Here is a 14758-nt window from a genome sequence, read left to right as displayed (position 1 = left end):
TTCTGCATCAACAACGTTGGTTGTTGAAAGCACGTGTTATACTGAGCTTTTCGTGGCCAATCATGATACTTATATAAAAGCCAATTTGTCAATCAGTTTAGACATCCCATTTAAACCGTAAATAATAAAATACAACATCATGAAAAACTCAAATAGGCTATATCACGATTAGAACCTCTAAATTCAAAACACTATATCTGAACTAAGTTTTGGATATGAATTATTTTATAGATTTATATTCATCATGTTAGTTATGAAATTGTTTCATGGCTCACTTTAGTTTCCAATCAGCCGGTTATTAAATAAAAGTCATGGAAAGTAATTTTCTCAGCAGATGAACTGAGCAGATGTCAATAATAACATGACCTTGCAGTGCCGACATTGCTAGCTTTCTTGTCATTCTTGTGATAGAAAGTTATGTGGCCCACCGTGATGTTTGTGATAAATCGACCTTATCTATTTGTTTTGTCAAATCTTGTTTCAACATGGGTAAAAAATGAGACAAATCCATGACTCAAGTGAGCTTTATGTTTAGGATTAATGGTGACGTTTATATGCCATTCAAACCATTCACAAGGTCATTACTGCAGCATAAATGAAATACTAGTCCATTTGTTTTGTGTGGCCTCACGACTGTCCCATGTCAGGAAGCAGATTGGCTGGTGTACCACACGGTATAGCTGGTGTGAGTATGTGTCGTGCTAGTACGAGCGCTGACGCTTCTCAAGCTGAGTTAAACGAACGGTTCAAAGGAGATCAAAGTCACATGGGCTATAAAATGATGTATTTATTATATCTACACCGTTCATTCATTTGTTGAGATAATTTTAGAGCATGAACCAAAAACTAAATCATATTCCACACCAAAATTAGGTGGGGATAATGACTTTTACCGTTCAAACATTTGTAGGCCCATCGTAACATTTATTTTCCATCCAATCTATTCATAAGGTCACAAAGACCTGGATTTTCCATGAAAAACAAATATCATATTTATTCAAAACTTGGGTGACCCCCAAAAAGTTTCAATGCTAGGCATTCAATTCCCCACTGATTTTTACAGTGTGGCCCACTAGATCTTTCTTATCTTTCGGTTCAAGCCCTACGACGAGCTCCTCAAATAGATGAACGGTTTGAATATAACACATAACTCATGATGGGACCCACATAACTTGCTGACGTCAACATATATCAGCTAGATCGCTGGTCGCTGTGTGTGGTACACCAGCCAATCCGCTTCCCCCATGTAACATGACCTGACAAAACGGATGGACGGGGTGGATTTCTTACAAACAACACGGTGGCCCCACTTGGCTTCCTTTCGCCAGCAACCCCCTCTCTTCGGAGGGAACGGATTGGCTACTCCCCCTGACACCAGCCAATGGCTGGTGGTCGGTGCTCTGTGGGCCCCACCATGATGTATGTGTTTCATCCATGCCGTCCATTTATTTTTAAAGATCATTTTACGGCATGAGACAAAAAATGAAGTATATCATGGTGGGGCTCACAGAGCACAGACCACCAGCCAAGGGGCTGGTGTTAAGGGGGAGTAGCCCCATCCGTTTCCCTCTTCGGAACCCTCTCAAGGAAAGAAAGCCAGCTTATTACGCCGGAATCTCTTGAAATCCTGGATTCATATTCAGAAAAGAAGCGGGCTTCCTATTTCAGAAACCTAGCTTATTCCTGCAAGAAACCCTCCTCTTGAAATCGCTAGATTTTCATTTTCCGAACCCAATGCACCGTCCATCTGGTGGGCCGTACTCTCGATCGGTCACAGTTCAAGAGAGCTCAAAGGTGCGTTTCCCGCACTTACCTTCTTTCCGAAAAATTAGAACGTTGCCCCGTAAGTCACTTACAGGGATGCGACTTCTCACTCCCAGCCCCATGAAGTTCCCTGGCAGTTATGCCTGTAAGTGACTTACAGGTGAATTTCTTCCCCCAAACACTTCCTGTTAGTGACTCACCTGCAAGTCACTTCCCACTTACAGAACTTACAGGCATCCAAACGGCCCCTAAGTTTTTAAGTTGTAAGTGACTTTCAGCTAAGAGTCATTTACAGGGCAATGACTTCTCACCCCAGCCCCATGAAGTTTCCTGGCAGTTATGCCTGTAAGTGAATTACAGATTGGAACTGACTTACAGTTGAATTTATTCCTCCAAACACCACCTGTAAGTGACTTACCTGTAAGTTACTTCCCACTTACAGAACTTACAGGCATCCAAATGATCCTGTTGAGTTCCATTCTTTAACAAAAATCACAAGTCTAGAGAATAATTCTCATCTGTTTTACGTCAAAGTTTATGCATTTTGTGGCGAAATGCCTTTTAAGGAATTTTATTGCTTGAATTGCAGCTTGCTTTTTTCCTCCAAACATTCAAAAAAGGGAAAATAAATAAATAAATTTATGGACAGAAATCTTGTCTTGTTCATTAAAATCTAAATGCACTTTTTAAAGGATTTCTGCTGTTTCTTGGACTTAAACTCTTTTTTTTTTTTTTTTAAATAAAAATTATTATCTGTGATGATGATTGCAGAATCTCAGTTTCTAGAGAAATATTGTTCTTTGGGAAAAAAAAAATGTTCTTTTGTTTGTTTGTTTGTTGAAATCCATTATTTTAAGGATCCCTGTTAAATTATGAATTTCAGCTTCTATTTCTAGAGAAATCATTCAACTTTCTTCTCTTCCAATTCAATGTTGAAAATTTTCACTCTGGTTGATTTCAATGAGATCAGAGTCTTTCTTTAGGGCCTATTTGGAATGCGGGATTAAATGGTATTGAATTGCATTATGTGGAATTAACAACATCATTACGCAATGATTATATGTCTGAAAATACCACAGTATTTTGACTGTCCAATCCCACATTTGGGATTAAATTCTTCCTTTGGGAAAAGCACTGTATTAAGTAAAACCTGCGTTTGGTAGAGCATGGAATTGTAGTCAATGAATCAGATTTCACAACTGATGCTGGTCACTTGTATATATATGCAACTCGATTGTCACGTGTAAAGGGCGCATATGGATGTACAACGTGGATAAAACATATGCATCAACATGAGCCCCATAGATGTAGTGGATTTCAAAATCCACTGGAAATCCCATTGTATCTCCTGCTGGGACTGGATGATGTTAAATGCTTAGTGATACGAATTAGTTGGATGAGTGTCACAGGTTGTGTGAATTTGTGGTCAATTTCAGAGCATTCGAGTGGTCCCCCAAATCGGCAACACTATTCATTCGAATTTAATTTAATTTTTTCTTAAAATTATTTGGGGGAACGATATCAAATGCGTAGGGATTTGCTTTAGTGGGATGAGTGCCACAACTTGCATGAATTTTGGGCCAATTTGGGGTCAATCTAGGCCTATTAGGTTAATAAAATCATTAGACAAGCCAATCTTATTAAAGAGTGGACCGTTACACCATCACAAAGGAATACATATTTGGAGTCTTCTTAATATTCCGGATTTTTCCTACATTTTTTTTTTCCAGATTTTTTTTTTCTTTTAAAAAAATTGACCGTTATGGTTGTTACGTGTATCGGTAACAGTAGGGACCGTTATGCCCACCATTACTGTCACGACATGCTTAGGTCGCTCTACTTCTCTTCTTCACCGCCTATTTACAGGTCACAAATTGAAAGGACGGGATTCCCTTGTCAACGAAATCCTTAGATATCTTCATTTTTGAATGAAATCTCTAAAATTCAATAGAAGTAGAAGAACAAAAATATAAAAAAATAATGCCGTTTGTATCTTGAAATGTTTGGATTTCAAGAGGATTGATTCATGCAAACTCTAGAAATTTCAATGTTGTGCTTGAAAACCCTAGAATCAGTATAGAGAGAGGGGGCATACCAGAGAGAGAGAGAGAGAGAGAGAGAGAGCTATGCATTTTGAACTCTTGATAGATTTGTTACCACTCTGGTTAGTCATTTTATGGGTGCCCTAACTATTTTTTACACGCTTGACCGTTAGGTTGTATTTGGGAACTTGTTGATAAGTTATTTATTTGGCTAACAACAACAAATTATTAGCTTATGTGACAAAAGATACATTGGTAAAAAGTCATTTAAAAGTTGCTAAACACCTTAAAATGACTTATGGCCTTGAGTAAAAAAAAATTTTCTCATTTACTTGTGCTAAGGGAGATAGAGGAGGGAAGAGAGAGTGGAGAAAGTGAGATTGAGAGAGGAATTGAAGGTGGGCCCTGCGTGATGGAGTGTCAATCTCCTTGTTAGTAACCTTCTCCCGAATGAAGTGACAATCAATCTCAATGTGTGTCGAGCATTCATGAAACATCGGATTGTTGGCAATGTGAATGGCAACTTGATTATTGTAGTACAAAGGAATGAAACTTAGAGGATTATAGCCAAGTTCTTATAAGAGGGTTCGAAGCCACACAAGTTAACATATCGCATGAGCCATCGCCCTATATTCAGCTTCAACGGAAGATCACACAACAATTGACTGCTTATTACTCTTTCAGGTGACAAGATTGTCACCTACAAATGTACAATGCTTAGAGATAGATTGTTGATTATGTAAACTAGATTGTCGATTATGTAAACTTCAAGCACAATCAACATTGTAGTAGCTAGAAAGGTGAAGATGATCGTGTTGCTAAAAAAGCAATCCTGTACCAGGTGCGGACTTGAGATATCGAAGTATTCGATACACTGCTATTAAATGCGTGGTATGAGGGGTATGCATGAATTGACTAACCACACCCACAACATAAAAGAGATTTGATCGGGTAATAGTTAGATAAATAAGTCGGCCAACCAACCGAAGATACATTCTTGGATTAGAGAGGAGAGTTCCATCATTAGGATTGAGTTTCACAGTAGTTATGGTGTGCCATAACGGCCGTTACGTAAAAGTAACAGTGGCGACCGTCACACGTTACAGGGTCGTAAAGGTCGTAACGACTATTATAGAAAAAATGACCCATAAAAGCCATTATGGAAAAAAATGACTCGTAAAGGCCATTACAACCCTCATAACGGCCTGTTACGCCACCCATAAAAGCCATAACGGTCCATGACAGGGTTGATATAGGTTTTTTGAGTTTTGTTCTTCAATAAAAAAGAGAGATTGTAACAGCTGTTACGGGGGCTATAATTGCCATTACAACCCGTATCGTAAAGGTGATAGTGGTGGCTGTTACAACCATCGTTATCGTTACGGAATACCTTGACAATAGTATCCATAGGCGTAATGGTAGGTTTGCATCCTAGCATCCCTGTCTTAGAGAGCAGATCGAGGGTATATTTCCTCTAAGAGAGCACTACTCCCGATTTCGATCTAGTAACTTCAATTTCTCGAAAGTAACGAAGAGTCCTAGGATCTTTGATCTCAAATCGAGTTTGGAAAGATTTAACTGCCACGATTCCCTCAATATCATCTCCAGATAGCATAATATCATCGACACAAAGAATCAGAACCATAACCCTTGTTCATTGACAAAAAAAAAAAAATGAGAATGATAAGCCTGGCTATGAATCAATCCAAAGTCTAAAAGAGCACGATTGAACTTATCGAACCAGGCATGTGGAGTCTGCTTGAGACCATAAAATGATTTCTTTAAACGACACACCAAGGGCGAGTCATGAGAGTCGTGGGGCATAGAGAATCCGAGGGGTTGATCCATATAGACATCATCGACAAGATCACAATGTAAGAACACATTTTTCACATCTAGTTGAAATAGATGCCAATGCAAATTGACTGCCAAAGAGAACCACTTGGACAAAGTTGAGTTTGGCCACTGGTGAGAATGTATCGAAGTAGTCCAAGCCATATGTTTGAGTAAAACCCTTTGCAACCAACCGTACCTTATAACGGTCAACGAAACCATCTGGTCGATAATTGATAGTATAGACCCATTGACATCCAATTGTCTCTTTTACCTCAGGTAAGGAAACCACCTCCCTAGCCTTGGTCCAGTCATGGCTATTCATGGCTTCCGTTACATTACGTGGGGTAGTAGAGAGGAGGATATAGAGGTTGCAAAAGACTGGAGGGAAGGTGAAAGATGCTGATATGAAACAAATTGCTAATGGGATGCCTTGTGCATGAGTAGGAAGATTTGTATAAGGCAATACGAAGATCATCATGAGAGAGAGAGAGAGAGAGAGAGAGAGAGAGAGAGAGAGAGCATATACCTGACCCTTCAGCAGAGGCAGATGAGATGGTAGGAGGGTGATCAAAAGAGGATTTAGTTCATTGATGATACACAATAATAGGCTTTGCAATAGGAGGAGGAACCTCATTATCATTGTCAAGACATAAGACTGGAAGAGGTATGGAGTTAGATAATTAGACTGTATAAGTTCCCCCTAATTAGCAAGACGACGGCGCAGGGATTTCCCTTCAGTGGAGAAATATGGAACTTCTTTAAAAAAAAGGTGATATTTGTTGATACGACTCTTACAAGTTAGGGCATTATGACAATTACACCCATTTTGAGACCGAGAGTAACCTAAGAGAACACACTTTATGGCTCGTGGACTTGTCATTACTCCCATCAAGAATTTGAATAAAGCATCCACACCCAAAAACTTTAGGGGGTTAACAAAAATGGTTTGTCATGTGGGTTCATGATTTTAAATGAGGACTTGTTTGATAGTATTCAAGAAGGAATGTGATTTATCAGGAAATTGGCAGTAAGGCATCATCCTAGATCATTTTGGAAGATTCATACCAAGTAAAAGGGCACAAATAACTTCAAGAAGCTGACGGTTCTTCTGCTCAACCACACTATTTTGTTCAGGGGTCCATGGACACGATGTATGGGTTAAGAGACCATGCTTCTGCAAAAAGTGTAAACAAACATTCGACATTTACTCGATCCCATTGTCAGAATGTAAAAGTTTGATAGGGCATTGAAATTGGTTAACCACTTCGTTGTAAAAAAGCTTAAACATCAAAAACTTAATGGTTGGATTTTAGAAGATAGACCCAAGTCATTTGTGTGAAATCATCAATAAATGTAACAAAATATTTATATAAAAAAAATGGATGTAACAGGAGCAGGACCCCAAACATTGGAGTGGACTAAATCGTATGGTGTGGGTTGCCTCTCAGATAAGCTGAGGGAACACAACCCGGTAACGTTTAGAGAAAAGCATCACAACTTAAAGGTTTAGATACAAATAGGGAAGGTAATACAAGTTTTAATCTAGACAAGGATGGATGCCCTAAGCGGCAATGCTATTGGAACACTGTTTCACTATATAAGGATTAAGGACACATCACTAGATGCTATCACCTGTGCATCATTTAAAAAATAAAAATAAAAATTCCTCCGTGTTCATGGCACCCACAAATCATCCGCTTCGTCTGAAGGTCCTAAAACACAGTGAAAGGGGAAGAAAGTTACTGAACAATTCAAGGATTTCGTATGAGAGCTGGCATATAATAAATTGAATGGGAAATTGGGTACATGTAGAAATGAGGACAAGCGCATTGTGGGAGAAAGCTTGATGGAACCAGCTCCAAATATGGGAGTTTGATTGCTATCAGCGATAGTGACAAAGTGTGACTAGATATAAGGAGAATAACAGCTAAACAAATAAGGCTTACTAGTCATATGTGAGGTAACTTCATAGGCAATTACCCAAGAAGTAGAGGGATAGTATGCATGGAGTGCAGATGCTCTAGAAGTTTTAGGGACCTCACGTAGATGCATTTGCATCAAGGCATCGTATGCTTCACAGGACAAGAGAACGGAATCACCTGCAATAGACTTTTCTTCAGTTGGCTTTGGGGTTTTCTTAGAACCAGTGGAAACACTGCCAGCCACTAACACACTCGCCCAAGATGGGCGACCAACGAGATCCCATTCCCAGCAACGATCAAGTGTGGTTGAAACCTCTACAATGAGTACAAATGCGAGGCCCATCATGTCCACGTCCTTGTCTACCACGGCTACAACTACCATGTCCTCCACGATTGATATCACGACTCTTACGTCGAGTAACTGATTCAGAATATCATCCACGTCCTTGAGTACCCTATGCTAGGGCTCTAGAGCTAAGCTATGGCTAAATGAAGATTGGTTGCCAACAATTTATGCAGATTGATCCGGCAAAACAAAGGGAGAGGTAAATGATGTGTTGACCCTTTGACACATGACATAAATGGCGGTATGAGAGGGAAGAGGATCCACGACAGTAATTTGTCTTTGAGCACTATGATACTCGGGGTTGAAGCCAGAAAGGAATTGCATAATTTTGGTTTCTTCACGCTGCTTCCTGACATGCTCATAGTCCGTTGTACAGTTGGAAGGAAGAGGATGTTAGAGGTCCAACTCATCCCCCATTCCCTAGAGACTCGAAACGTACTCCTTCAAGGACTTCAAATCTTGTCGACATCTCCCAATGTTTAAGATTATTGTGAACACTCTAGATATATTCCGAGCTTCAAAATACATATCATGAAGAGTGTCCCATATCTTTTTCGTGGAGGTTGGAAACATGACAGAGTTACAGTTGGTTCCATGCTGTTAAGTAGCCAAGCCATGACTTGGTAGTTTTCCTTGGTCCAAGTCTTGAAATTTCCATCTGTAGAATTTGGAGCTTCATCTAATATATACGAAAGTCTATCTCTTCCCCCTAGAAATAGTTTCACAGATTGGGCCCACTGCAAATGGTGGTTGCCATTCAACTTAACAGTTGTGATTAACAAGGGATGAGCTTTCGAAGATCCCACACTAGATTCAGAAGAAATTTTGTCCTCCATAAGGGTCTACACACCAAACCCAAGAGAAAACAACTCAACGAAGGACCATAGGGCAGAGACAACTACAAATTTATGTTAACTAAGTTCCAGATGATGGCTTGGGGGTCCAGAAACAGTTGAAGAGGAGAACACACAATAGGGATCATAGAAAGCTTGATCCAGGAATAAACAATGCCTTACATATGAAAATTGAGCCCCGGGTACATGCACGATGGGCTTTGGTATACTGTCAGACCCATTTAGGACCCAAAAACGTCATAATCGGTCCTTTGTTTGGCTCAATACCACCCCTAAATCCTTTTTTTTTTGTTTTTTTTTTTTTTTGTTTTGTTTTCTTTCTAGAAACAACTCCATGAGGAGTTAAATATAGTGAATCCGATCCAACATATGAGGAGAATCGCAAGAAACAACTACTGATTTGGGAAGAATCGACGAAAAGTAGAAATTTGGGGTTTTTCTGCCAGAAGAGAATGGTGGTCCAAATCAGTGTTTGAAATATCGGTATTGTGTTAAGTATCACACCCTTGGGATATGGACACATATCGGTTGTTGCATGGGATATATCGGTTGTATCGCGTAATGTATCGCTATTGTTGGAAACATGGGGAAATTGGTCGAATTTTTCAATGAAACTTTAGTGATTGTTAAAAAAGACATCAACGCATATTTATAGATCAAAACATTACAAAAAATAAGTGCACATAATAGGTTTTCTTTGTATGGGGTCCTAATCTATGCGTTGTCTAACTAAATAGATGCAAGCATATTCAAAGTCTATTTATATAATTTATAAATGTAAGAAGACGTGCGGAAACACAAGCAATACATTCAAAAGCAAAAGAAGAATCAATAGATCAAGTTATATACATGTTTGATTTTATGTTGGGACACAAGGATTGCAACCGATTTGCAAGAAAGAGGGAAATTTTGATTTATTTTTTCAATTTTCCACAACTCGGCCCATCTCCTCAAAATCTCAAAATTGAAGCTCCTAATCCATGATTTTTCATGCAAAACATGAAAAACTATAGATTTGTAACAATTTGACACTGATTTAACATGATTTATAGAAGGAAAAAAGGACCGAAAATTGAAAATGCTCACCGGATCAAATATGTGAGATATATTGCACTACTTGTAAGTTTTGTATCGCACATGTGGGATACAAGATATATCGGCCGATATTGTCGTTATTTAAAACAATGGTCCAAACATACCTTAGATGAGCTCCATAAATCTTCCAAATTCGAGATCCATCAAACCATGTTCTGCCCTATAAAAAAGAAGACTTAGGACTGCTCACGTCAGCAGATTCTTATATCACTAGTCAATGTGAAGAACCTACTCTGATACCAAATACCAAGTTGATTTGAGAGATTTAGGATGAGGAAGAGAAGAGATGAAGGAAAGAGAAGGAAGTATTGGGAGAGAGGAGAAAGTTTTGAGTGAAAGGCTTGTCTTGTGTGTTAGGGCAACAAGCCCTAACACACCATTATTATATCACTAGAAATAAACATACATGCTCCAAAAGAGCACCCAACACTGTGCACTCACACACCTAAATAAATACACTGAGTACACAATGCAATTCCTATACGACCCAAATCCAAGGTGGGCCCCACATGATGGGTAGCCTATGTCGAAGGTGGTCCTCGCAAAGTGGATGGTCCACTTGGAGATGGACACAACACTATGGATGATTCACATTGAAGATAGGGCCAAAGTGGGCCTATCATAATGAATGGTCTCCATCAAAGGTTAGCCCCATGATGGTGGTCGATATTAAAGTTGTACCCAATTTTCGAAATATCAGTATCATGTTACGTATCACACCTTTGAGATATGGATACATATCAGTTATCGCATGGGATATATCGGTTCTATTGCATAATGTATCATTGTTGTTTGAAACATGGGGAAGCATTGGGAAATTGGTCAAAATTTTCAATGAAACTGTAGTGATTGTTGAAAAAGACATCAATACATACTTATAAATCAAAACATTACAAAAAAACAAGTACAGATAATATGTTTTCTTTGTATGGGGTCCTAATCCATGCGTTGTCTAATTGAATTGATGCAAGTGTATTCAAAGTCTATTCATATAATTTATGAATGTAAGAAGACATGTAGAAACACAAGTAATACATTCAAAAGAAAAAGAAGAATCACTAGATCGGGTTACATACATGTTTGATTTTGATGTTCGGATAGAGATTGCAACCAATTTGTGAGAAATTGGAAAATTTTGATTTGTTTCAATTTTCTGCAACTCGACCCATTTCCTCCATATCTCGAAGTCGAAGCTCCCAATCAATGATTTTTCATGCAAAACATGAAAATTTAAGAATTTGTTACAATTTGACATTGATTTAATATGATTTACAAAAAAAGGATCAAAAATAAAAAATGCTCACTAGATCGAACATTTGGGATATATCGCACTAGCGTGTTTCGTATCGCATAGGTGGGATACAAGATATATCGGCCGATATCGTCGATACTTAAAACACAACCTATACTCCATATAATGGATGACCCCCCATCAGAGGTGGCTAGGTGGGTTTGGATGATGGATGATTCACATAAGAAGTGATGTTGCAAAAGTAATTTATTTATATTGTAACTTATGGATTTTTTTGTAGGATTAAGTATGCTCTGAATAAGTAGAAACAAAGATAAGCTACTTAAGGCATGAGTAGCTAAAGCAAAATGATTTACAATCCAAACATGCCCTTAGCTTTCCAATAAAATGGGGGATGTAACATTCCCGGAGTTGACATTGCATGGGATCACTCTAGCAACTCTCTAAGCACTTGTTTTAGTTCTAGGAAGGGGTCATCCAAACGATAAAATTATATATCCACAAAACTGGAGATCTCATCCAAATCCTGCAAAACTTAATTCAACTGAATTCACATTACTTAGGGAAATTTAGTTTTGTGCTTCTAGATCCTTATGTTTATTAGAGATGATGGCTTTTGAAAACACGAGTATCTTTCCTCAGTGAAATTATTAGGGCACATTTGGATATCACCAATTCTATGGAAATGGAAAAGGTTTTTTCATTGATGTGACAGTTTGCGATGTTTGAATATAATGGAAAAGGGAGGATTCCACAAGTAATCATCTCAGTTTTCCATAGCTCAGATTCTCTGCGACAAGAAACTAAGTGGCTGTGGTCTAACGAATATGAGATTCTCACTTGCTATCCAAACAAGACCTCTAAAAATGAAATCCATTTTTTAATAGTGCTCATGGAAATAATTATTGCCTTTCTTTTCTTTTTTTCCTTGGAGTACATGTATCGAAACATGGCTTAAGAAAGAATCATGTAGTGAGTGCTCAATAACGACCATCGACATCATAATCGAAGGTTGAAGGTCCATATTGACAAGGGCTCAATGAAAGGATCATGCATGATCTTAAGATGTATTCATATGCCAACTGAATCTATGGAGGCCAATTAGGTACCTGATAATGATTTGACAATTGCTCTTCTATACTTTAAAAAATCATGGAACCATCTATCTTATCTGCATGAATTTGACAAAACAAGTAGGATTAAGAGTTTGCAGACTATGTGTGCCAGCATGGCATGCTTATACAAGATCCAGGTTTTCCCATAAGGTTCAACCCACTGATAATGTACACTCGTTAAAATCAGGATATGGGTTGCACAATTTCAATTAGTTTAAATCGATTTACATAAATGCTACCTTGGGTACAACTTCTAACTAAATGCCTGTAACTAAATCTTGATTGATCCCTCTCCCTCTCTTCCCTTTTGTCACATAAACTACCAATTTGTTGCTATCGGCCCAATAAGTAGTTTGTCAATGCATTTCTGAAGGTGCCCTAACAGTCATGCGTGCAAAAAATAGCTAGGGCATACATAAAATGGCTAACCAAAGTGGCAACAAATCCGTCAAGAGTTCATAATCAATAGTAGTCTCTCTCTCTCTCATTCGTATCCCCCTCTCTTTGTACTGATTGTAGGGTTTAAGCACACTATCGAAATTTCTAGAGTTTGTTTGATTCGATCATCTCCCTTAAAACACAAATGTTTTGATGTTCGAACGACATTGTTTTTTATACTTTTGTTCTCCTTCTTTTCTTGAATTTTAGAGATTTAGTTCAAATATGAAAAAATTCGAGCATTTCCTTAATAGGAGAATCCCGACCTTTCAATTTGTGACTTGGAATTAAATGGTTAAGAAAAGTAGAGCAATGTTTCACATTCTACTTGAAATTGCTATCTAGGATCTTCAATTTAGGGGAGTTGGTGTCATGGTCTATCAATGGCGGGTTGAGTTAGACTAACGGTTGGATAACTGAACCATGGGCTTCACTTGTGCAAACTAAAGATCAGAAGGCATTAGATATCCACTCACTGATATTCATATATGCATGCTCAATCTAAACTAAAGTGATGGCCTTCTTTTGTCCAACCCAGCTACGGTGTCGGAGGAACCCTCCTTCCAATAATAAAGTCTTTCATCTGGTGGGCTCCCATCGTTTGATGGGCAGTGCTCTAATGTCTCCCCTATCAAATTATCCTAATTCCTAGCCACCTCGTGATGATGGATAGTAGAGTCAATGGTCCACATTTAACTGGGAACAACCTGATAAATGTGATTCAATGGGTTAGGATCTTCCAATCTGGGAGATTTTTTTAGCATAGTCTATTAGTTTAGGGTCTAACAATTCGAATAAGTGAACCATGGGCTGCTTTTGTGCAAATTGAAGATCCAAGGGCACTGCGTATCCTGGGTTGATAATTGTATAGGTTGTGCTCAATCTAAACTAAGGAAATGGTTTTCTTTTGTCCAACCTAGCTATGATATGGGGGAACCCACCTTTGAGTAATACAAGTTGTTCATCTAGTGGGCCACATCCTCGATGGGCAATGTTCCAATATCTTCTCTATCAAATGATCCTAGCCAACTAGTGATGACGGATAGTAGAGCCAATGGTGCACATTTAATTGGGGAACAACCAGATGGTTGTGTTTTAATGGGGGCTTTTGGGGCATCTCCTGTCCATCATAAGCAGTGTTTGAAATATCGGTATCGCGTTACGTATCGCACCCTTGGGATACAGATATGTATCGGTTATCGCATAGGATATATTGGTTGTATCGCGTAATGTATCGCTGTTGTTGGAAACATGGGGAAACATTGAGAAATTGGTTGATTTTTTCAATGAAACTTCAGTGATTGTTAAACAAGACATCAATACACACTTATAAATCAAAACATTACAAAAAAACAAGTGCACATTGTACGTTTTCTTTGTATGGAGTCCTAATCTATGCGCTAATTGAATTGATGCAAGTATATTCAAAGTTTATTCATATAATTTATAAATGTAAGAAGACATGTGGAAACATAAGCAATACATTTAAAAGCAAAAGAAGAATCACTAGATCAGGTTATATACATGTTTGATTTTATGTTTGGATATAAAGATTGCAATTGACTTGCGAGATATTGGGAAAATTTGTTTTTTGTTTTTTTTTTTTTCAATTTTCCGCAACTCAGCCCATTTCCTCCAAATCTTGAAATCAAAGCTCCCAATCCATGATTTTTTCATGCAAAACATGAAAAAAAAAATATCATGGATTTGTAACAAATTGACACTGATTTAACATGATTTACAGAAAAAAGGATTGAAAATCGAAAATGCTCATTGAATCGAACTGTGGGATATATCCCACTACTTGTGCGTTTTGCATTGCATAGGTGGGATACAAGATATATCGTGGGATATTGTCGATACTTAAAAACATTGATCATAAGGACTACAGTTTGAATGATTTGGATTGCCAAAAGTTGGGCCCGGTTTTATTTGGGCTGACCAACTGCTTGACTAATGTACCTTTTTATCATATAGGTGGAGTGTTTTAAATAGCTACACACTATGTAGTGTGTGGCTTAAGCTACGTAGCACAATTTAGCCTTAAGGCTACATAGCTCATGAAAATAGCTCAAGTCACGTGTAGACTGTGCT

General features: G+C 38.2%; 1 protein-coding gene across 4 annotated transcripts in view; it reads left to right on the top strand.

Annotated features, from left to right (window-relative positions):
- The first annotated feature begins 1560 nt into the window (after nucleotides 1-1560).
- Nucleotides 1561-14758, top strand: part of LOC131251265 (uncharacterized) — a 115461-nt gene continuing 102263 nt past the window's right edge. For all 4 annotated transcript variants that reach the window (XM_058251902.1, XM_058251888.1, XM_058251895.1 and 1 more), the window contains exon 1: nucleotides 1561-1794. The gene's annotated coding sequence lies outside the window, so the exon portion shown is untranslated. The remainder of the gene's footprint in view (nucleotides 1795-14758) is intronic.

Source organism: Magnolia sinica, chromosome 1, assembly GCF_029962835.1.
Source record: "Magnolia sinica isolate HGM2019 chromosome 1, MsV1, whole genome shotgun sequence".
Taxonomy (NCBI): domain Eukaryota; kingdom Viridiplantae; phylum Streptophyta; class Magnoliopsida; order Magnoliales; family Magnoliaceae; genus Magnolia; species Magnolia sinica.
This window is presented reverse-complemented; position numbering and strand designations above follow the sequence as displayed.